The 24,323-nt window shown below is 41.0% G+C and overlaps 1 pseudogene; it reads left to right on the top strand.

Moving 5' to 3' along the window:
- Nucleotides 1–3,360: 3,360 nt before the first annotated feature.
- LOC111092904 overlaps nt 3,361–24,323 on the top strand; it is a 41,007-nt pseudogene continuing 20,044 nt past the window's right edge.

The following is a 24,323-nucleotide window of genomic DNA, read 5'->3' on the forward strand; positions in this document are numbered from 1 at the left end:
CCTTAAACAAGCTGATTCCATCAGTAAAAATTAAACCAAAGCCATGGCCAGGAATATAAAAATAATTATCAGCCCAAAATACATTATAAAGTACATAAATTACAAGATTAAATAAGAATGTAAAAACATCTCAAAAGATATAGGAAAAGTATCTAAAGAAATTTAATAATAAATCTTGATTTAGGGTGCCTGAGTGGCTCAGTTGGCTAAGCATCTGCCTTTGGCTCAGGTCACGATCCCCAGGTCTTGTGATTGAGCCCCATGTTGGGCTTCTGGGTCAGCGAAGAGTCTGCTTCTCCCTCTCCTTCTGCCCCTCTCCCCAGCTTGTCCTCGCTCTGTCTCTCTCTCTCTCTCAGATAAATTATTAAAAAAAATAATTCTTGATTTGATGATTATAAAATAAGGATAGCAGATTTCCTTTCCCTAATAAAATGTACCTACTAGTCTTTTGTAATAAATATCATGCTTAATAATGATACCTTGGAAGCATTCTTATTGAAGTCAGGAGGAGGGCAGCCTGGGTGGCTCAGCAGTTTAGAGCCTCCTTCAGCCCAGGGCATGATCCTGGAGACCCGGGATCGAGTCCCACGTCTGGCCCTCTGCATGGAGCCTGCTTTTTCCCTCTGCCTGTTTCTGCCTCTCTCTCTCTCCCTGTGTCTCTCATGAATAAATACATAAAATCTTTAAAAAAAAGGAGGAATCCAAGGATGCTCTTAGTCAACATTTCTTTTCAATTTTGTACTAGAGATTCTAGCCAATGAGATAGGATAGGTCAAAGAAAAATGATTAAAAAGGAAGAGCTTAAACTATCCTTATTTGCAGGTGATGGAACTCATTACCTAAGAAAGCAGTAAGATCACAAGTAAATTCTTACAAATAATAAAAGAGTTTAGCAACATTGGTTGTTGGCTATAAGATCAAAATAAAAATATCAACAGCATTCTGTAACAAATAGAAAATGCAATAAGTTGAAAGATCCTTTTTACAATAAGAACCAAAAAAGAAGGCAAATAGAAACAAATCTAGCAAAGAACATGTAGAATCTTTATGGAGAAAATTATAAAACACTGAAGGACTCAAAAGAAAACTAAATAAATCAAGAGACAGATAATGGACATGACTAAGGCAATTCAATATCATAAAGACAGCAATTCTCCTCAAGTTAACTCATGCATTCAGTGTAATTCTAATTAAATGTTAGGTTAACACCAATTTTGTGGTACTCAATCCTAAAATTAACATTAAACAGCCAATTGTGAAGAATAAGGAAACTGAAGATTAACAACATGGGAAGACTTGTTGTGTCGTATGTCAAGGCCTATTACACATTGTAAAAATGAACAATTTGACCAATCAAAAAACCAAAGAGCTCAGAAACAGACCCATGTGTATATATGACAGGGGTTCCATTTCATGTCAAGTAGAAGAAAAGAGAGAATAATCAATAAAATTTACTGGGAGAATCAGCCACATGCAAATAAGTGAATCCTTACTTCAAACTATACAAAAATCATTTAAAAAAAAATCATTTCAGGTATACTCAAGGCCTAAATATGAAGTGAAAAAAAATAAGTTTAAGATGAAAATATAAAAAATATATATGATATAAAGATATAAAATAAAACATAAATCTTTAGGGAAGGAATTGGTAGAGATATCACAAAAAGCACAAAGCATTAAGGAATAGATTGATATATTCGACTACATTAAACATTAAAAAAAATGTTCAACAGAAGGCACTATTTAAGTTCATAGACAAGCCACAGAATGGAAGGGGATAGTTGTGCATATAACTGACAAAAAATTATTCAAGAGACTACATAAAGCATCTTACAGATTAATACAAAAAGGACAAACAACCCAAAAGAAAATGTGCAAAAGAAATAATTCTAAGAAGAGGGAGTTAAAATGGAGAATAAGCATATGAAAATGTGCTCAAACTAACTAGAGTTTGGAAAATGCTAATTAAAAGTGAGATAGAATTTCGAGCCTATCAGGTTGGTAAAAATGAGCAATACCATGTGCTGTGGAGGATGTGGGGCAGTTGTCACACTCACACTATGAGGAGAAGAATGTACAATGTTAGAGAAAGCATTTTGTAGAGTACTTTGGTAATATCTTGCAATTCCACCTGAATATGTCCTATGAAGCAGCTCTCCTACTTCAAGATATATCCCGTAGAGAAGCTTTACACTTGTGAGCAAGGAGTCTCATGTACTGTTGCATTGTTTTTAATAGAGGAGGTGCTTGGCTTGTGATATAGTCATACAATGGAGACTACTAACCCACCAGTTTAAAATGAATTAATTAGAACCATGTGTATCAAAATGGATAAATCTCCTAAATAGCAATTGTTGAGCCAAAAGAAAGTACAGAGTGGTTATCATAGATATAAAACATAATATATATGTTACACATATCATAAACATTGCTATATAAAACTAGAGACACATATAAAATTGTAATATTATTAGAGCTACATGAAAATGAAAAACATAGAATACGTTATAAAAGTTTTCTCTGGAGGGGAATTAATGGAATGGGATTGAGGAGTGACATGCTGGAATTTTCGACTGCATCCGTAATGTTTTATTTCCAGACAAAGGAAAGCATAACAAAGCAGGCAAATATGGCAAATATTCAAGAATGTCTATTGTTATCTTCTATAACTTCAATAAAAATACCTCATAGTTAAATAAAGTATAACCCTTGTTTATAGGAAAGACTTTCAATGAGAAAAATGGACTCTGAGTAAAAACTTAGTACATAACACCATGGACTGACAGGTTTGTGTGATACAGATAAAAACAAAGGATAGTACATTTTAATGGTAACTTCTAGAGCACCAAGTTTTAAGCATGCTAGTAATGCATTATGCCAAATTCCAATATATAAAACAGATGAATGGCATGCTATTAATATAATTTATTTCATAAGGATATACATATTTCATAAGAATATACATATCCTTATGAAATATATACGTAAAAATATAAAAATGAATGTATACATATATTCATTACAGTCCATGGAGACTAGATTGAGAACTCCTATGATTCGTAAGAAAAAGGCAGATAATCCTATGGAAAAATTCTCAAAGAGGACACCCAAATGGCCAATAAACATGGTACTGAACCTTGCTTGTCGGCCGTAGGGGGACCATATATCCTCGTTTGCTAGTAACAGTCTCAGTTTACACTGCTTTACTTGCTAAAGTTCTAAAAACACCCCTTTCACTTTTGGTTTAGATGATACATTCTGTGGTTGCCCTACTTACCAGGGAAATACAAATTAAAATCACAGTGAGAGACCACTACACATCAAAATTAAAAAGACTGGCAATGCCAATGGTTCGCAAGGATGTGGGCCAATACTAACTCTCATACCCTGAATAGTGGGAAAGAGCCCATGGGTAATTTGAACCGCTTCCACACTGGAGCCTATTTGGGGAGATTGAGAGAGGTGACTGTTTTTACCAAGCACGTGTTACCTCGTCTTAGGATTTTTAGGGCTGTCTCTCATGAGGTGGGCCTGGATCTGAGTCTCTGCTGAAAGTCATGGGAGTGTTGCCTGGGGAGACTGTGCTTTAAGGCTGGATTAGCTTACTTTGCAGTTTATGATATGTACCAATAAGCAATTTAGTTATGGTTTAACGGTAATTCAGCACGGAGTAAACTTTGTTCAAACATGATATGTGCCCAGTCATGTATTCAGAAATCAGCTAAGTGACAGAAATGTTGACCTATAGGGCAGATCAGAATGCATCTGGGGGCAATCTCTTTGCATTTTTCCAGTTTTCTGTGACACTACATTTCCTCAGAGCAGCAGAAAGGGGAACCTAATGAATGAGGTAAGTTGGTGAGATGCTCATCTTTGATGTTGGCTCTAACTTCCTGTTTTGTTTTTTTTTTTTTTTTTAAAGATTTTATTTATTTATTCATGACAGCAAACAGAGAGAGAGAGAGAGAGAGGCAGAGACACAGGCAGAGGGAGAAGCAGGCTCCATGCAGGGACCCTGACATGGGACTCGATCCCGGGTCTCCAGGATCACACACCAGGCTGAAGGCGGTGCTAAACTGCTGGCACCGGGGCTGTCTTCATGGCTGCTTGGGTCCCCATACAGGAGAAAGAGGGGTCGAGAACTCGAACTCTCTTATTCTTTGATCTGACGCTGATCCCCTCCTTTTTTCAAAACATGAGAGGACCAACCAACTGCCTTGGCTTTCCAAAAATGCTCTAGAATCTACCTTCAAGCCCCCAGAAAGAGTAAATCCAACCAAATGATCTCGATGACTTTCTGATTCTTCATTCAAGAAGAAACATTGGTGGTGGTGTTTTTTTTTGTTTTTTGTTTTTCTTCTATTCTAAATTAAATTGCAGCCCAGGTCAAGAAGTCATCTGGGATTCCCAGCTGCATTATGCTTTCTTCATTCTGTGGGTCCAACTTACACAATGACTGTGATTTCAATTTGCGTGTGTGGTGAAAATGGATTCTTGTCTGACTTCATCACACTTTCAGCAGACACGAACCAGGGCTCGGCATCTTCTGACCTGTTCCCTTTTGGATTACCTCTGCTTTGATGCTTGCCGATGTGCTCGCCAGCCAAGTGCTCCCCGGGAACCCCAGCCCTGGGAGCCTTGTGCCAAAATCACAAGGTGCTCTCCCCGTCACACAAGGCTTTTGTTTGGACGTTTCTTGAGCGAACCCGCCTGTCAAGTCTGATTCTGTGGGAGAACATATTTGTAAGACCAAGCAATGCTGTGGCCTACCAGGAGGCCTGTGACTCGCACAGTGAATTATTCACTCCCAGCTTTGCAGGACACGCCAGGTCACCCGTGCTCCCCGCAGGATCAAGGCATTATTCACCATCAGGCTTCTTCGGCCTGCTGTCTTCAGAGGTTCCCCCCTCTGTCCACCCCCCTTCATTGCCCCTTCAGGTTTTAACAAGACATCACATTCTTTTAAACTTCCCCTGGGCAGCAGAGGTCCCCCCCCGCCACCCCCCTGCCTGGTTCCACACGCAGAAGGTACCATAATAGACAGAAAGCTGGAGCAGTTGTAAATTGCAGCAGTTAACGTCAACTTGATGGCCCGGTGATCAAATGAAGTTCATAACCACACAATGCAACCTGAGGGTGGAATGCTGTTTCAAACATTTCTAATGACAGGGTTATAAAATCATAAAAAAAAAAAAAAAGGAGACTTTTTCCCCCACCTCTGGCAATAAAAAGAATGACATGGGTGACCGAAACCGTTAATGAGGATGAGACTGGACACTGGTTTTGGAGGGAGCTCTGATGCTTTGGGACATCGGTGCGTGGTCAGAGCCTCAGCACTGGTCTCAGTCCCCCTACTGCCCTAACTCTGCATGTCCTGGTTTCCTAACCTTGATGGCAGGGATGACAGGGCAAGTCTGCTCATCTACGGAAGCGCTGGGGGACATCTCTGAGCTGCCTGCCTAGCTCCAGCGTACCTGCGGCACAGGCCATTCACAAAACAGAATGAGGGACAATGTCACCCAATTAAGGGCGAAACATTTAAAAAAATGACTACACTAGACGCCACGCAGCTGACGTCCAGCTGTCTATTCAGCTGCAGACAGCAGAAGGAAACATGATTAGATGCAGGAAAACATTACAGTAAAAAGAGCCAGAGGATAATATTTAACACATCCCATTGTTACTTTCACAGGGAAGGGAAGAACAGGCCCACTCACTTTGTAGCTTATTATAGTTCTCCCCTCCGACGGATGTCAACGGTGTCAGGGTCCCAGAAGGGAACCTGTTCAGGACGATTTGGTTGCAGGGAAAGGAAGAAATTGCAATTTGGGGGCAGGAGAAATGAAGTGACTGGACAAAGGCCACTTAAGTAACAATTAGGGTCTCGTCCTTCCCCTGCTGGAGGAGCCTCTTTCTGCACGTCTTACACTTGATGCACACGCTGCTGGTTGTGTAAGTCACGAGTATCTCGGGCAGAAAAGTGAACTGACATGTTTTCAGGTGGGTCTGCTCCTATCGTTCGCGGTGTGCCTCACCCTTGCTGAAATTGTGGTTTGTGAAAGAACCGTTTCAGGTAGGCCTGGCGATATCCATGGAAACAAGTGAGCCCATAAAATATAGGCTCACTTTTTTTTTTTCGATTATAAAGTCCTTTTTATTAGTCAAAATCACAATCACCTTGATTAAAAGGATGGGACATGCCATCCTCAGCAGAAAATGATACAGTTTACTGGAGGGATCCCAGGGGTTTAGCACCTGTCTTTGGCCCAGGGTGCAATCCTGGAGTCCCGGGATCAAGTCCCACGTCTCTATGTCTATCATGAATAAATAAATAAAATATTTTTTTAAAAAAGAAAATGATACAGTTTATAGAAAACCTCCCTGCCGGCCACCCCCACCCCCCACTTAAAAACTAGAAAAAAATCTGCCCTCCTTTCCTGTGTGTCATGGTAGTCTGACTTCTCCAGTGGCATTGCAGCTCTGGAGTGGGCCAGCTCACCGCAGCACCCTCCACTTCACCTTGGGGAGGGGGGGGATGCTGGTGGCCAAGGAGGTTCAAACATTAGTTCCAGTAATACCAGTTTCCCAAACATGCACTTCCTTCCTTTCCCCCAAGGCCTGGGACAAAGGGGAAAGGTGGATAGATCTAAGCCCCGCCACGAGGAGCAATTTGAGGATGGAAAATAGTTCAAGGAGGGTAGGAGAATTCCGACACACCTCCTCCCTTCCCTGCCCCCTACTCAAAAAGAAAAAAAAAGAAAAAAGAAAAAGAAAGAAAGAAAAAGGGAGTTTGGGGTCTTTATCACACCAAAAATGGTTCCCCTCAGATCTGAGAATAAGCCCAAGATGCCCAGTCTGGGGAGGAGGTACTTGGGAAACTGAGAGCTCGTCTACCCTTGAGCCTCCATTAATTTCATCTCCACAGCAACAGGTAAGCTAGGTCCCTTTCCTAGAGCAGAAGTCTAGGGAAGACCAAGGAATAAAGGGTAGAATTGAGAAGGCTGCAAACCCAAGTGGCAAGAAAACGCTCAAGATATTCCAGCCTGACCCTGAGGACCAGGTTGTCTCCTGTGACTTCAACAGTGACACCCACTCTTCCACCTTCGACGCCGGGGCTAGATGACCCGATGACCACTTTGTCAAGCTCATTTCCTGGTATGACAATGAATTTGGCTACAACAACCGGGTGGTGGACCTCATGGTCCACATGGCCTCCAAGGAGTAAGAGCCTCCTGGACCACCAGCCCCAGCAAGAACAAGAGGAAGAGAGAGGCCCTCAGCTGCTGGGGAGTCCCTGCCCCAACTTAATCCTCCAACACACTGAGAATCTTCTGACCTCCAATTTACATCCTAGACCCCGAGGAAGAGGAGGGGCTTGGGGAACCCTACCTTGTCATGTACCATCATGTACGCCCCCCCCCAAAAAAAAGATATTCCAGCCTGTTGTGGAGGAGGCTCCTGGTGCCTCAAAATGTATTGGCCCTGGGTGCTCTCACGTGGTGGCGCAGCCTGACTCAGTTTACTGCAGCAATGACTGTATTCTAAAACATGCTGCAGCTACTATGACATTTCTAAGTTCAGGTATAGAACAAAAAACAAAACCTAAAGAAAAGACCAAGACGAAGCCAGAGAAGCTCATTCTCCCAAAATGTAGCATTCAGGCAGGCATTAGAGTCTCTTCTGTGCACCAGAGACCAGCTCCAGACATGAAGATTCATGTAAGCCTGCAAAGATAACATGTATTAAAGTATGTAAAGAAAGAGTGACTTAGGTTTAAAGGGCTTGTTTACAGAACACAGAAAATTGCGTGCAACTGGGTAGTTGTGACAAGCCGCTTTGGTTTGCCCTCAACTACCTAAACAATTGAGGGCCTACGTGCACCATTTTTTTTTTTAAGATTTATTTATCTATTTATGATAGAGAGAGAGAGAGAGAGGCAGAGGGAGAAGCAGGCTCCGGGAGCCCGACGTGGGACTTGATCCTGGGACTCCAGGATCGTGCCCTGGGCCAAAGGCAGGCGCTAAACCACTGAGCCACCCAGGGATCCCCACGTGCACCATTTTTGATGGAACCTAGGGTGGTTCCCTTGGATTGTGTGGACCTGGGTATGTAACCTGCTATATAGTTCAATTCCTGGAATTTAAAGCCATATGTGTCAGCTAAATATTACGGAGCAGGACATGGCTCCTGGAGGATGCACCAATTGACCTACTAAGAACCAGCAGCAACATGCTCTCCGGTCATGTTCCAGAGGCTGAATTAAAATAAATACCCACACTAGTGTCCTATTTAAATTTGTGTGATTAAAAAAACTCATATACGTAGCTGATGAGACCCACGTTAGTTGCAAGTTAATGCTTGCTAGCTTCTTGCAGTCAACCCACCCGCACCACTCAGTAAACAAGAATTCAGGCACAGTGGGTGCTCTTGGCTGCTGCCAGGAAGGGAGGCAATGAGAGAAGCCAGCCTCAAGACAGCCTCAAGACGGATGCTTGGGTTCCAGCCTTGGTTCTGCTCTCTTCCTTCAACCCTTGGTCGCTTATGGAGGCCACACCACAGTTTTTCCTTAAGCGTAAAATGCCAGAAATCATGTGGACCTCATAGATCGGTGGTTGGGATCACCGATCACCATCAAGTCATCGGCATTGAGAAGATCGACATTCGTCAGCCGCTCACAGGGCAGATCATGGTGGGGGATTTGTCTTCGGCAAGGACCCAGTGACAACACAACCAGGGACATCCCTCCCCCTTGGGATGCCGTCTAGGTTCCAAGAAATAGGTCTTGAGGCAGCAGGAAAGCAGTTGTGTCTGACTTAAGGGCCGCTGGGCCCCCGCTTGGAAATAGGATATCTTTAATGAGGTTTTTAATGACAGGTCCCTTCCAATTTGGGGGAAGTCTGTATTGAGAGAAATTTGATGCCTCAGGCCTTGGGAAGCAGAATTAGCATATATCTTTTAATCTTAAAGAATGAGGAGTTTTAGTTTGTAACTACCCTGTGCATCTTGTCTAGGGCTCCTGATGCACTATGTTCAGGTAATCATGTGAAATGCGGAAATCAAATCTGTTCTGGCTGATTCAAAACGTCCTGGCTGAAAGGCAGAGGAGATGTCAGTAGAGATTTCAGGCTCATGGAAAAGCGCTTAGGTGCAGCTTCATCTGCTTCTTTCATTCTAACCGGAGAGGTCCTTTGTGGGTCATAAGACAAGAAACAAGGGGTTTAGAGGGCCTCTCAAGAACGAGGGGGCCAAAAACTGGATCTGAAGAGCAAAACACTTAAACAAGCTCTGCCTGAGGAGTGAAGGTTAAATGACCCCAGGGATGAACCAGCTAGTTCTGAAGCAACTTCCTTGGTCTGGAGCCAGAGGGCCAGATGCCCAGTGCCTGTGAATACACAGGATTTAAGGCAGACTGCTGCCCTTGAGAACCTTCTGTGCTTTTTAGCTCAGCCTTGGAGGAGTTTTATTCCATAAATTGTATATTTTGAGAGGCAAACCTGTGACCTGCTGGGTCCTGGACACAGAACCCATGCTATGGAAAACAGGACTTGACCCAGTAATAAAATGCTTTGAGATTAGTCCCATCAAAAAGATAAAAATCTTAAATCACAAGCATCATAAGAGTTTTAATTTTATTTAATCATAGACACGTTTCCTGCTATAACTTTTTAAAGATGTTCTACATTTGAAAAGAATTAGGACAATCCTGTATCTTTGATCAACTCAACATCTCTTTAGGGGAAAAGATTTAACACTCTAGTTTTTAAACAGAAATATAAATATGCATCAGCTAACAGTTTTCCAAATTAGGCAGCATAAACTTTATAATTTCATGACATCCAAATGAATAGGAGGCCTGTTTTATGCTTAGAAGTGATTGTCTTTGAACTAAACACACTTGAGCGAGGGGTTTCTGTGTGTCATTATTTTTGACACAACTTGTCATTAGTTTTAACTTTGACCGGGTTGTAATGAAAAATTTGGTTGTGCAAGTTTGCCTATTGTTTATCTATACTCAGACTTAATTATTGCTTCCCAGGTCAATCATCACCATTTTAAGTGGAAAGAAATGGCCTTAACCCATGAGATGATTCCCACAGAGTTTATTGTATGTAGTTAGACTATGAGGTCAGATGCATAGAAAGAATGGGCAGGATACTCTGGAGGTAGAGTTTGGGGGGCGGGGGACACGATCTAGTTACTTAGAGGGAACTGGAAGTACAAGTCTCATCCTCTCACAGAAACACTTCAGGGAGATGGACTAGTCAAAGACTAGATAGGGGCAGAACAGTGGTCATCATATGGTGTCTCAGAAAAGGCCTTTCTCTGTGTTTCTGTCATAAGGGATTTTGAAATTTCTGCTATTCAGAATTCCTTAGAGTGGGAGGCACAATTGACATTATGGCAGGGTAATTTTTTGTTGTATGGAATTTCCAGGGTATAGTGAAATGCTTAGCATCTCTGACTCTCTCCCTTCAGTTATTTAGGCTATAACGATGTCTCCAAAATGTTCAAGAATTACTTAACACATTAACCAGGTTAGTAGAAAACCATGCATGATCCAGACATAAAGGCTACAGGGATTTTCTTTGGGAAAGAGAAGAGAGAGAAACTTAAGAACGTGGGGGTAGATCGTGCCAAGCAGTATAGGTGCTAAAAAAGAGCACCAGCAACTAATTTTGCTTGCTAGACATGGTGAGTTGCCCTGTTAGTTAGGGCGGGGAGGAGGAAATAACATTTACTGAGTGCTTGTTATGTGCCAGTATTTTGTAAAAATTATTTAAATTAATTATCATTATTCAGTGAATTGGATGTAATTCTATTTTTCCAGAAATAATTAAAATAATAAAAATAGAAATAATTATTCTATCTTTAAAGAACTTGAATCAGAGAGAGCTGATGGTGACAAAGTTGAAAAGGGAATCTCAGACCACTCTAACCAGTCTCTTTTTAAAGAGTTGGAGACTCTCTTGCATTCCAAAGTCAATGTCTATCTTGTCATCCTGGGTGTCCAAGGTTGCACGAGCAGATAAGAAAACTAATGGTTCTGTTACTATAACTTGGACAAGTGACCTCCATCATGAATCTGGTAGATCATTGGCCACACAGGTGTATATTGCATACCTTTCCCTCCAGGGCCATCAAAAGGTATATTTGCTTAGCATTTGCAGTGACAATTATTGCATAATTCCCGACATTAGGTTATACTTGATACCAAGGTGACCATAATTTCCTTATCTGTGGCTAACAAAACTGAGTTTGCTGAGTGACTGCTGATATTAATAATACTGCTTATAGGCTGGAGCTTGGGCCTGGAGAATGTGTAGCAGAGACTGGTGAGGTGTTTGCCAAGCCTGTTTTCTTTCCCACCAGGACACACAGCATTCCTTGCCTCCCTTGTAGGTAGGTGTGACCATGAACTGAATTTTGGCCAATGTGACTGGAAGTATTTACATCACTTCCAGGCCTGACCCATAAAATCTTCCCTTGGGACCTTCTACTCTCCTTCCTCCCTATCTGCTGTCTGAATGTCGTTATTAAGATGACCTTGGAACCCATGCGTTGAGCATGATAGAGTCTTTATCATCCTGAGTTCCTTTGAAGAAAACTCCCACTGTTGACTGGATTTTACACATCGGTGTACCACCTCTGGCTTATACTGGCTGGTAAGAGCCGAGGTTAAGTCCTAAGGAATTTTGTAAGCTAATTGACATCAAGTTGATAGCGTGAAGTTCTTATAACTGCAGAATTTACAATACAGAAACTGGCAAATGCTACAAACCAGGACTTTTATTTTAGAGAATCATTTTTCTAGCATACCACTGTTAAGCTCTTTTTGCATATTTGTTTTATCATAATATATATACTGCTACTCAAAGTGATGTTTTGCACTAACAAAGCCTAAAAGATGTGAGATTGGCTTAGCAGTTGGGGGCAAGTTCGCATGAGTTGGGCATCAAGGAAAAGGATTATCAGAGACTGGAAAGGTGGTGACTCATCATGTGCAAAATACTTGGTAAAAGAATTATCTGTGATAACTTGGAAAGCAGACCAAGTGCCCATGCAGCATCTATCCCCCAAGGAAGTGGCTGAAATACAAAATGGTAGGTAGTGCATATTGTTTATTGCTGGCTGTGATAAAAAAAGTATTAGAAAATTAGAGATAAACTTGGGACTTGTTTATAAATATAAATACAAATAGAGTTAAAAATTTGGAGACTCATAGAATTGGGAAAAGTTTACTATTTTAGACTCCAAGTAGCAGGAAATAAGATGGGAATGCTTTTGCATGCCAAAGGCTCTGTTCAAAAGTGAATCTGGATTCAGGTTAGTTTATTTATTTTTACTTAAAAGTAATTTTTTTTTTAATCATCAGAAACATTTTTGAGATATGAAGTGTTTGAATGCAAGAGTTACCTTTTGAATCAATTGGAGAGTGAAATTTGCCATCTTGGTTAGCTCTAACCATAGCATTATTGTTCCAGTTACCTTTTATTATGTAATAAAGCACCTGAAACCCAATGGCTTAAAACAACAACAGTGTTTTATTTTGCTCATGAATCTATAATTTGGGTAGAGCTTGTCTCTGCTCTTTGCAGTGTCAGCTAGGGCAGCTAGACTGAAGGCAGAAGGATCTGTTTCCAAGATGACTCACATGGCTGGCAAGTAGGCACTTGTTGGCTGGAAGCTTTGCTGGGATAGGAGGTGGGGTGGGGGGCTTTTCTCTCCTCCATGTGGCCTTCCGCATATGGTTTGGGCTTCCTCACAGAATGGCGGCTACATTTTAAGAGCAAATGTTAGAGGAGAGAACAAGGTGGAAGTTGTATTTCCTCTTATAAACTAACATGGAGATACATAACATTACTTCACCTGTACTCTGCTATTCAAAGTGTTCACAAAGTCACCTTCATTGGTGGGGAGAACATAGATTCTACTTTTTGGTAGGAGGTGGCAAAGTTCTAGAAGAACGTGTGGGGTAAGAAACATTGTTGTGGCTGTTTGCTACACTTATACTGGGGATTGAGAGAATTACAGCCAAATTCATTTAAGAATCCATCTTTGTTACATGATCCAGGGGGTTTGATAGCTCAAAGTTAGTGCTGAATTTCCTTCTCATTTAAGATAGCCTAAAAGTTATCCAGTAACAACCAGAGCACAATCTATAGGAGAAGTTCAGAAGGGGTGCTGAGTGATGGAGGGAAAAAAAAAGTGTTCTTATTGGTTAAAACACATGTGAGCATTCATGGGCATTCATTTCTTTAGCAAACATTTGTTGAAAGCCTTCTGTGTAAGCAGTATTCAAGTCACTGAGAAGATAAAAATGAATGATTTATTTCTGCTCCCAAGGAAACTGAAGGTGGTGGATGAGGAAAGACTGTAGGTGAATAAAGAGACAATTATATGTTTACAAGCTATTACTATAGACCCAGTGATAGAGGTGGGAAGAGAGCTTACGAAGTACTGAGAATGACAAAATGTCTCATGCAGAATTCTTGGGATCATTGTGAAAGGTGGAGGAAGGTGACCTGAATTTTCATTTACGAAAGATCAAGAGTCAAGTTTCTGGCAGAGGCAGAGCCACGGATCCAACTTTCCTGACTCAGCCTCAGTACTCTTTCCATGACACCATACAACTTTCTGTGTTGAATTGTGTTGTACAGATTGAGTGTGCTGGGCACTCAACTGTTACAATTTCTTGTTCCATTGTGTTCTTCTCTAAACCCCAAGGAGAGGCAGGTCAAGATATTGAATAGCCATGTTAACAGTGGGCAGGGTGAGCGTGAAACACAGATCATCCTCAGATTAAGCAGAAATCTCATTGGATTTGGAGAGTTTCAGTGTCTAGTTGACTAAACTGTCACAGAGATGCTAACAAGATACCATAGAGATTTATGTCGATCTTGTTGCTTTCCTTTCCCTTAATAATATCTTGAGAGAAACAGTAATAATCATCATAATGGCTAAAAGGTGGACAGGAAAAAATAAAGGACATGGATGAATTGCCAGTTCAGAAGTTAGGCATTATTAACTAAACAATGACACAGATTTTTCATAAGAGCTCAACTATTCATGATCTTGAAAACAGTTGACCCTGAATACTTAACACAGATTTTTTTTTCCTCCTCCATCTCTTATAAGTTTTATGTATTTGCTCCAGGGTCGTTAGTCTGACCAAGATAGAGCGCAGTGATTATTTAACTACGCTTTGGCCAAAAAAAAAAAAAAAAAAAAAAAACCTAGGGTATTTCTGCTTGCCTTAAAGATATCTAAAAATTCTTAAAACGGAAAACTTTTAAATTAAACTTATTTTAATTTAAAAAGTGGCATGCCACTCATGAAGTGAACTTATGAGACATAAAGTGAGTTTAAGGGAAAAAGAGAGATACTGCTAAATGCTAAATGGGCTTGGAAACACGGAAAATATTTGCAATCCTCAGTAGAGGGGGGTGGGAGATGAAAAGCACTCAGAAATTATGGACTCATTGTGACATTTCTTGCATCTGGAAACTTTACTTTGCTTAAATTTCGGCTTTCCCAAACATCGCCTTCAAGCAGTCTCCTGATGAACTGTGCTCTGATCTTATACCACCTCACCACCGTACTCAAAGCCAGGGGGACTTATTTTCACTTGATGTGCTTTCCCAAGCCTGTGACAGCTCATAGAGATCAGAGTACCAGCCTCTCTTAAGAATCTGCCTGCTATAAATAATGTGACTTTGTAAAAAGCTGGCAGTTGTTGGCCAAGTATGAAAAAAATGCTAATTTTAATAGAAAACTCTATTTTCAAATACATTTCACAGTTTATGCTGAGTGAGAAATGCTTAATTCTCACCATGGGAACTTCCAGATTGCTTATGCCGAGTGGTGCAGATGTAGCTGTCTCAAGAAACTTTGAAGCCAAAATTCAGCTTTTACCTCAAATGTCTTACTTTTATAAGGTATACGAGAGGCAGCGACCTGCCTTAGCATCGTGAAGAAGTTTTCCATTTCTGCTGAATCCACATGGTGAGTGGCATGGCATATATAACATCATGCCTGTTTGATTGCAAAAGTCTGCACCACAGTTTGTACATGAAAAGGTTTAGGCCTATCTGGCAGCTATTAGCTCACAAGGGTTACTGGATTATGAGTCAGATGCACAAAGTATTTCATCATCTGGTGGATTTGAATTCTATTCTACATACTATATAGATATGCTTGTGATATGATGATACTCCAGAAAAAATCCTGAAACACTCAACAGAGTAATTAATTGATGGATTTAGTGACTCCTTGTTGCTTTTAGGACAAAGCCTAACCTTTCCAATGCTGGATACCAAGCTCTGCAGGGTATCTCCAGACTCATTTGACCTCATTCTTCACCTCTATCTGTGAACCAGCCATCCTGGACCTAACTTCTTGAGTATTATTAGACTCTGCCCCAGAATCTTGGCACTCGTTATTTTCTCTGCCTGGACACTTCTCACCCTCTTGGTCCGCTAGTTTGTTATTATCCTTTAGAGTTCAGCTCAACTTCTACTTTTTCCCAGAGCGGTCTTTTATACACCATTGTACATCTGATTCACACTCTATACCTTTCCTCCATAGTGCTTCTCACAGTGTGTAATGGTTCACTTACTTGTGTGACAATTTGGTGTCTTGCTCCGTGAGACTCCATGGAGGACTCCATGAGAATGGAGAACACGTTTCTTTTTGCTTATCATTATATTCTCAGTGTGTAGGAGAGAACCTGGATTATGGAAAGTGCTCCACAAATATTTGTTGAATAGAAATATTGTACAAAGCACCTAGCAGAGCATGGGATAGACAGTAGGTTCTTTTTTTTAAATTTTTTTTAAAATTTTTTATTTATTTATGATAGTCACAGAGAGAGAGAGAGAGAGGCAGAGACACAGGCAGAGGGAGAAGCAGGCTCCATGCACTGGGAGCCCGACGTGGGATTCGATCCCGGGTCTCCAGGATCGCGCCCTGGGCCAAAGGCAGGCACCAAACCGCTGCGCCACCCAGGGATCCCAGTAGGTTCTAAGTAAAGAGCAGCTATTAGATTATTATTTTTTTAAATACCAAAAAGTCTAAAAATATAGCTCTTTTTAATATTGTTCTCTTATACTTTATGATTACTTTGATTTTACTTCACACTTCTAATGACTTCCTGCATGAATCTGGAAGGCCCCTTCCTTGTACCTCAATTTTCTCAAGAGTTTGATAGCAGTAGCTGCATCAATCAATCCTCAGAAGCATGGGTGTCAAATCGATGGTGAGATAGGGATATATTTTGGAAGAAATAATTCTTGTATTGAGAAAATCTATGGACACTGATGTTGGGCCCTTGACTCTTCCTCCTATTTTGTGTCTGGAAAAAAGTCCCCATCCTCTCTCTCTTTATTCTAGTCTCAATGTCTTTGAGAGGGAGGTGGTAGGGCAGTAATGTCTGTTTTACTTTCTCTGTGCCAAGCCATTTTACATATAGTATTTTGTTTCTAATACTCACACTAACCATATGAGATAGGTATTTGATCTCCATTTAATAGACAAGGAAATCGAGGCCCAGAGAAGTTAAGACATTTTCTGGAGGTAACCTAGACAGTAAATGATGGGATTTAGGTAAAGGTTTCTCTTATCACAGGTCTTGTGATATTCCCTGATATTCAGATAGCTTTTCAAGTGTCTCTGATACCTAGAAGACTTATTTGTCCATTCTCACTCAAATAAGGTATTTCTGTTGGGTAGAAGCTGGGGCACAGATCTTTCAGGTGACTGGAGTTAGGGGGTAGTTCCTCTCTCAGGCACATTTTCCTGCTTTAGTTTACAAAGGGCCTAAAGACCTACTGGGAAGAAATGTGCACTCAGCCAGACTGATGAAAATATGTCTGTTGGATGAGAGCAATATATATGGAGTTTGGGTTTGGGACATCTAGAGCCCCCAGAAGGCCCCTGAAGAGGCTCATCAAAGTGGGAGAAAGAGGCTGGCTCACAGAGTCAGATTTAGCATTGGCCTGGAGGTCAGAGGGGAGAAATATGGCTGTTGACTATCATTCCAACCTACGTACTCTGGGAGAAAGAGTCAACCTATGGAGAAGACCACCATCAAGCCACATGGCTATGAACCCCAAATGAAGGTGCTACGTAAAAAATAGTCTCCTCTTACTGAGCCTTCATATTGTATGCTAATTTCATTGCCACAGAATTTCCAGGGAGCAATGTCATAGAAGCAGAATCTCTGACCCAGAGTTGACTTCAGTTAGATTTTGGGGGACTAAAATTGCCTTGTCCTGGGTCACCTGATCATGAATAGGGAACAATGGCCAGATATATTTGTCCTGAAGATTCCTTCACATATTTGTGGCTGAAAGAAGACTTTCTAAAAGTTTACATACCTTTTAAAGTCAAAGACAAATTAGTTATTAATCCCGAGCAGGGGATCTATCTCCAGTCACCATTTAGTGAAGCCTGAGACACTTGGGGTATATCTGGGATAACAAGATTAATGAACCAGATTCACCCCACAGGCAGGTTCTATTAGGCATAGGCGCCTAAGGCTGGAAGAGGGGATGCATTAATATTTAGTTTGTGTGTAAAATTTTTACTTTCTCTTAATTAAGAATCTCAACTTGGAACAGGATTGTCAAGATTCCAAGAGCAATTTGTGAATATAACTAGAGAAAGATTAGCTCAGGTTTCCATGATGCAATAGATAGAGGACTGACTAGAGTCAGGAGACATAAGTTCAAGATAAATGAATCTATTTAGTATAAATGGTCATCCAAATTTAGCATTCTTTTAGATGCTGGGGATACAATGGGGCCTTCATGAATCTTATAAACTAGCAGGGAAGATAGACATTAAAATTGATTATATAATCTTGTATAATTAAAGAATTCCATGAATAAATAGCAAAATTACTGTAGTGGTAAGTAGTATGGGGAAGTCAGTGGTGCAAGAGGAGCATTGAGTAGGGGAATCTAGATTAGTTAGGGAGGTCAGTCAAGGCTTCCTGCCTGAGAATAAGCCTCTGTGTGAGGATTTGGGTTGAGGGGTAGGAAGACAGCTGGCAGAGTAGTTTTATGAAGTGGGACCAGCAGGGCCAAAAGGTCCTCCACAAGAGGTGCACAGCACTTCCTAGTTCTACCTTTATCAGTAAAACCAGGGGATTGAACTAGAGGATCCCTTGATTTCTTTATTCTTTATTTTTTATTTCAGTTTTACTTAATTCCAATTAGCTAACATATAGTGTTATATTAGTCTTAGGTGTACAATATAGTCATTCAACAGTTCTATACATTACCCATCACAACAAATACACTCCTTAATCCCCGTGGCCTGTTTCACCTATCCCCCAGCTCCATCCCCTCTGGCAATCATCACTTAATTCTCTATAACTGGGTGATGGGCACTGAGGAGGGTGCTTGATGGGATGAGCACTGGGTGTTATACTGTATGTGGGCAAATCGAACTTCAATAAAAAATTATTTATAGTCTAGAGTCTGTTTCTTGCTTTGTTTCCCTCATTTATTTTCTCTTTGCTTGTTTCTTAAATTCCACATGAGTGAAATCATATGTATTTGTCTTTGACCAACTTCTTTTAGTATTATACTCTCTAGCTCCATCCATGTTGTTGCAAATGGCAAGATTTCTTTCTTTTTTATGGCTGAATGATATTCCATTGTGTATATATACCACATCTTCTTTATCCATTCATCAGTTGATAGACACCTGTGCTGCTTCCATATCTTGGTTATTGCAAATAATGCTGCTCTAAGTGTAGGGGTGCATGTGTCTCTTCAAGTTAATGTTCCTGTATTCTTTGGGTAAATACTCAGTACTAAGATACTTGGATCATCCAGTATTTCTATTTTTAACTTCCTGAGGAACCTCCAGAGTGTCTGCACCAGTTTGCATTCCCACCAGCAGTGCATAGGCGTTCCTTTTTCTCCACATCCTCACCATCATCTACTGTTTCTTGTGTTGTTGGTTTTAGCCATTCTGACAGGTGTGAGCTGATACCTCATCATAGTTTTGATCTGCATTTCCCTGATGATAGTGAGGTTGAGCATCTTTTCATGTATCTGTGGGCCACCCGGATGTCTTTGGAGAAATGTCTGTTCATGTCTTCCGCCCATTTTAGAATTAGGATATTCATTTTTGGGACGTTAAGTTCGATTAGTTCTTTATAGATTTTGGATACTAGATCTTTACTGGATATGTCATTTGCAAATATCTTCTCTCATTCTGTAGGTTGCCTTTTTATTTTGTTGACTGTTTCCTTTGCTGTGCAGAAGCTTCTTATTTTGATGTAGTCCCAACAATGATTTCTTTTTAAATCTAACAGTCCATGAGTTGTAATTTTAAGATATGCTTTCTGATCATGTGTGAGAACATGAGCTTGAATTTTCTCTCCACCACATCCAAGCTTTAGGAACCCTTCTCAGCTATAAAATAGGGATAAAAATATCTGTTTTACCAACCTTCCAAAGTTACTATGTGGATCAGCCAAAATAGTATGGCCTGTATATCACTCTGAATGGAAGACACGTTTCTTATGTTTATGTCCAATTTCATCTTGATCCATCAGAAAGCAGAAGTTTCAGGTCACTGGCACTAGGCTAGGACCTCACAAGGCAGCCAGAGTGGCATAATCTAACACACTGTTCTTTGGGGAAATGTTTCAGAATTTTCATAGTGGGCAGCTGGTGTCACTCAGGGAACTAAGTATAGAGAGTTGTCATCATCTACGAATATAATCAAGGGACCTTTAATGTTGAAGTTGTACAACAGTTTGCATCTGGACTTTTTTCCAATACATATTTTTAAATGAATCAATTTTAAAATTAAGGCTTATTAAAATATTTTACTCATGTAAATTAACAACAAAAACAAAAAACTATTCAAAGACCTCACCACAGAAAAACGACTGGGCAAGGTAAACTACTTGAGTGGATGACAGGTCAGGAACCTCGACACCCACCCTCTGGTTGTGGTTCTGTCAGAAATGAGGAGGTTGGCAGAAATAGTACCCAAGGTCTTTGGGAAACCCGGTTTTTGTTTGCTTGTTTGTTTAAAGTCTTTTATTTATATCACAGATTTTTTTGCCTATCTCTGTCTCCAGTATGCTTCAGCTTTCACCAGTATATAAGCACAGTTGCGATTGTATCAATGAAGCATTAATCTCAAATCTTACCAGTATTGAGACTCCACCAGTTCACAAAGACAGTCCAGTCTTTTCCTGGAAGCCTTCTCTCTCTAAATAGACCCACCATGCCCAGAAATCAATCCTCAGCACCTGTATTTTGGCAGTGAGAGCAAAAACCCCAGGTTGCCCCTCAAGACCCAAACCCACAACTTCTGCATTGATCCTGCTGGCACAGGAAGGGCACTATTGGTGAACACAGAACAGGATTGGTAAGGTGGGTTCCTGTCTCTGGATATGTTTCCAACACTGGAAAAAAAGTCCAGCTCCACGTCCCTCAGTCAGATCTCAATAATTGTGGGACAAGTGATAGCACACAAGAGATGCAGAGTGGAGCTAAAAGGCTGGGAGCTGTGAAAGCCTACATAGAAGAATTGGGATTTACTTTTTGAAGGATGGACAGGGTTTTGTTGATCAAAAATGAAAATAAAGGGGCACCTGGGTAGTATAGTGGGTTAAGTTTCTGCCTTTGGCCTGGGTTGTAGGACCCTGGGATAGAGCCCTGCATCAGGTTCTCTGCTCAGTGGGGAGTCTGCTTCTCTCTCTCCCTCTGCACTCCCCTGTTCTCTCTCCCTACCTCAAATAAATGAATGAATGAATGAATGAATGAATGAATAAATAAAATCTTAAAATTAAAATAAAATGCATTTAGGGTAGAGGGAGCATCCTGGAAACAGGAGTAAAAATAGGAAAATTTGTGGCAATAGAGGTAAACCAAATTGGCTGAAAGATTAGAGGTTAAGAAAGCAGAATCAGGGCAGCCCGGGTGGCTCAGCAGTTTAGTGCCACCTTCAGCCTGGGCCTGATCCTGGAGACCCGGGATCGAGTCCCATGTCAGGCTCCCTACATGGAGTCTGCTTCTCCCTCTGTCTGTATCTCTGCTGCGCACGCTCTTTCTCTGTCTCTCATTAATAAATAAATAAAATCTTTAAAAGAAAAAAAAAGAAAGCAGAATCAGACCTATAAATGCTAGAAGGGAGAGAATGGGGGTAGGGTATGTGCAAAATAAGTGAAGGGGAGTGGGAGATACAGGCTTTCATGTATGGAATAAGTCACAGGGGTAAAAGGTACAACATAGGGGATATAGTTAATAGTATTGTAATGGTGTTGTATGGTGACAGATGGCAGCTACATTTGCTGTGAACACAGCATAACCTAGAGAGAAGTCTAATCACTGGAATGAATGTGACACGATGTGTCAACTATATGCATGTGTATATATGTATGTTGTGGTGTGTGTGTGTGTGTGTGTGTGTGTGTGTGTGTATGTGTATTTGGGGGGTTGGAGTGCTGATGCAATGGCAAAACCTGGCAAATGTGAAATGATGGAGAGAGGTCTGAAAGGTAAACACGAATTTGGGCTTCATTTTATCTACCTACATTGCCCCGACAGCATTTGAACAGAGGAGTGATGCCGTAAGGTAACTCTAGCTGGGAATGGACCAACATGGAGAGGATTCGAGAGCAGTGCTCTCCTACAGAAACATAACTGTGAGCTGCAAAGGGGAGCCATATGTAAATTAAATTTCCTTGTAGCTACATGCATTAGTTTTCTATTGTAACTGTAACAAATTACCATAAACTTGGTGGCCTAAAGCAACACGCATTTATTCTCCCACGGGTCTGGAAGTCAGAAGTCTAACATCATGGTATTAGCTGGGCTGTCTTCCTTCTGGAGTCTTCTGGTGAGAATCTGTTTCCTTGACACCTCCGGCTTTTAGAGACAGCCTACATTCTTTGGGCCATGGCTTCTGCTTCCTCCTTCCCAGCTAGTGGTGTAATATCTCCTGCAGTCAAATCTCCCCATCTCCCTTTTATAGGGACCCTTGTGATTACACTGGGTTTATTTGGATAATCTTCCCATTTCAGGGTCCTTAACTTAATCACATATCCAAAGTTCCTTTTGTCCAGAACTCACAGGTTCTGAAGATTCAGAAGTTGATATCTTTGGAAGGCCCCTATTCAGCTACATTAAAAAAATATAGGATGAAACGTGGAATAATTAAGTATTTTCACATAATATATAAAAACAATCATAGTTTTAACACACTATCACTATGCAAGTTATTAATAAGTTTTTAAAATATTTTATTTATTTATTTGACACAGAGGGAGAGAGAGAGAGAGAGCACAAGTGCAAGCAAGCAGAGTGGCAGGCAGTGGGAGCGGGAGAAGACTTCCTACTGAGCAGGGAGCCTGACCTGGGGCTTGATCCTAGCACCCTGGGATCATGATCTGAGCCAAAGGCAGATGCTTAACTGACTGAGCCACCCGGGCACCCCAATGCGATATTTTCCATATATAATTTTCCTACTGAGACTTCAAAAGGAGCACGCCTTTGTACTTAGAGCCCATTTCATTTCAGACTAGGCACATTTTGGGTATCTCATAGCTACACGTCGCTCATGGCTGCAGTATTAGGCAGCACGATCTACAGCCAGGGTAACCTGTTAGAAGCTCATTAAAGAAATCTAGGCAGGCTATAAAAATGAAGAGAAGAGAACAAAAATGACAAGCCTTGAAACCAGCATTAGGTAAATGTTGGGATGTGTGTGCTAGGAATGGTGTGGAGAACTGAGTGACAGACATAATGGCTATTGGCTATTAGCTCTGACATGAGGACTTTCTTAATTTTATTTCTTTAAAAGGGGAAGCATGTGAGCCTATTTTAAACAAATGAATGAACTGTCCACTAGGAAGTTAGGAATGTGGGTCTGGAAGTCAGGAGAGGGTTCAGGCTGGAGGCTTAGCCTTAGGATTGCTTTATGAGCGACGGTTTGGATCTTTGATGGTGACTGAGGACAGAGCCTTGGATAGTTCATGTTGAGAGGGCAGGTGGAGGTAGGAGAGACGGGGGCAGGGGGAGAATGTGTGGGAAAGCATGGGTACCTCTGAGACTAAGAAAAGAGAAATATCAGCAGGTGGGAGCAGGGCAATTAGACTCCCAGCAGTATTTCTGAGGTAACCATGAAGACTCTCCTCATGGGTTTGGAGTCCCTCACTCCAGATCTGAGGTAATTACTCAGCCTCCCACACAGGACTGGTTTTTAGTTGTCAGTGGGAGTGGGAAGATGCTTATTTGCAAAACTGTTTTTCTTTAAAGAAACATTATGGCTGAATCCTCTGAGTGGGTTTGGCATGAGGCAATTACATGGCTACTTTGGTGAGTATAGATAGCAGAAGGGGATGGTTCAGGCCCTTTTCTTCCTTTTTTTTTTTAATTTTTATTTATTTATGATAGTCACAGAGAGAGAGAGAGAGAGGCAGAGACACAGGCAGAGGGAGAAGCAGGCTCCATGCACCGGGAGCCTGACGTGGGATTCGATCCCGGGTCTCCAGGATCGCGCCCTGGGCCAAAGGCAGGCGCTAAACCACTGCACCACCCAGGGATCCCGGCCCTTTTCTTCCTAACTCCAGAGGAATTTCTCTATATGATGATCAAATTAACAGAGTTATTGCCAGGTCTTCCTTCAGTGTGGCCATATTTTTAATGATCTATCGCTTTACATTTCTTTGGGAAAAATGATCCATTTCCTTCCTAGATCCTTGCTTCTAAGTCTCCTAAAGAGTGTGCATGAGTTGAGTGAGCTTGGGAATCAAACTGCCAGGGTTCAAGTCTTGCCTCTGCCTCTTAACTATTTTTGGTGTTGAGTGAGTTACTTACCTTTTTTGTGCCTCTGTTTCTTACCAGAAAAATGGGATAATCACAGTCTGGGGTTTTTGTGAGGATTAAATCGTTATGCGTGTACATATTTTTATCTACATACACTGTTTTCCTTTGAGTCCTCTCCAAGAGTTTAGAACATTGTATACCGATTTAACAATATGGAATGACTGAGACAGTTCATATGTTCTATTACCTCAAATCGTTCTATCTTCAGCCCCTCCTAAACCAACCCTCCCATTGCTGGCTCTATACTACAATGCTTGCAGATATTTGCTTATATTTCACCTACTATTCAGTGTTTATTCACAGACAAATCTAACAGCCAAACAAGAACTTCAATGATTAATTCCTGGTAAAACTGACTCAAGTCAGATCACAAAAAAATTTAAAATAGAAAAAGGTGGAAAGAAGACCTAAATCAGTGCTTCTATTGCTGTTGTGCCACTTTTTCCTCATTTTATAAGTTTATTA

This window comes from Canis lupus, chromosome 27 (genome assembly GCF_011100685.1).
Source record: "Canis lupus familiaris isolate Mischka breed German Shepherd chromosome 27, alternate assembly UU_Cfam_GSD_1.0, whole genome shotgun sequence".
Lineage (NCBI taxonomy): Eukaryota > Metazoa > Chordata > Mammalia > Carnivora > Canidae > Canis > Canis lupus.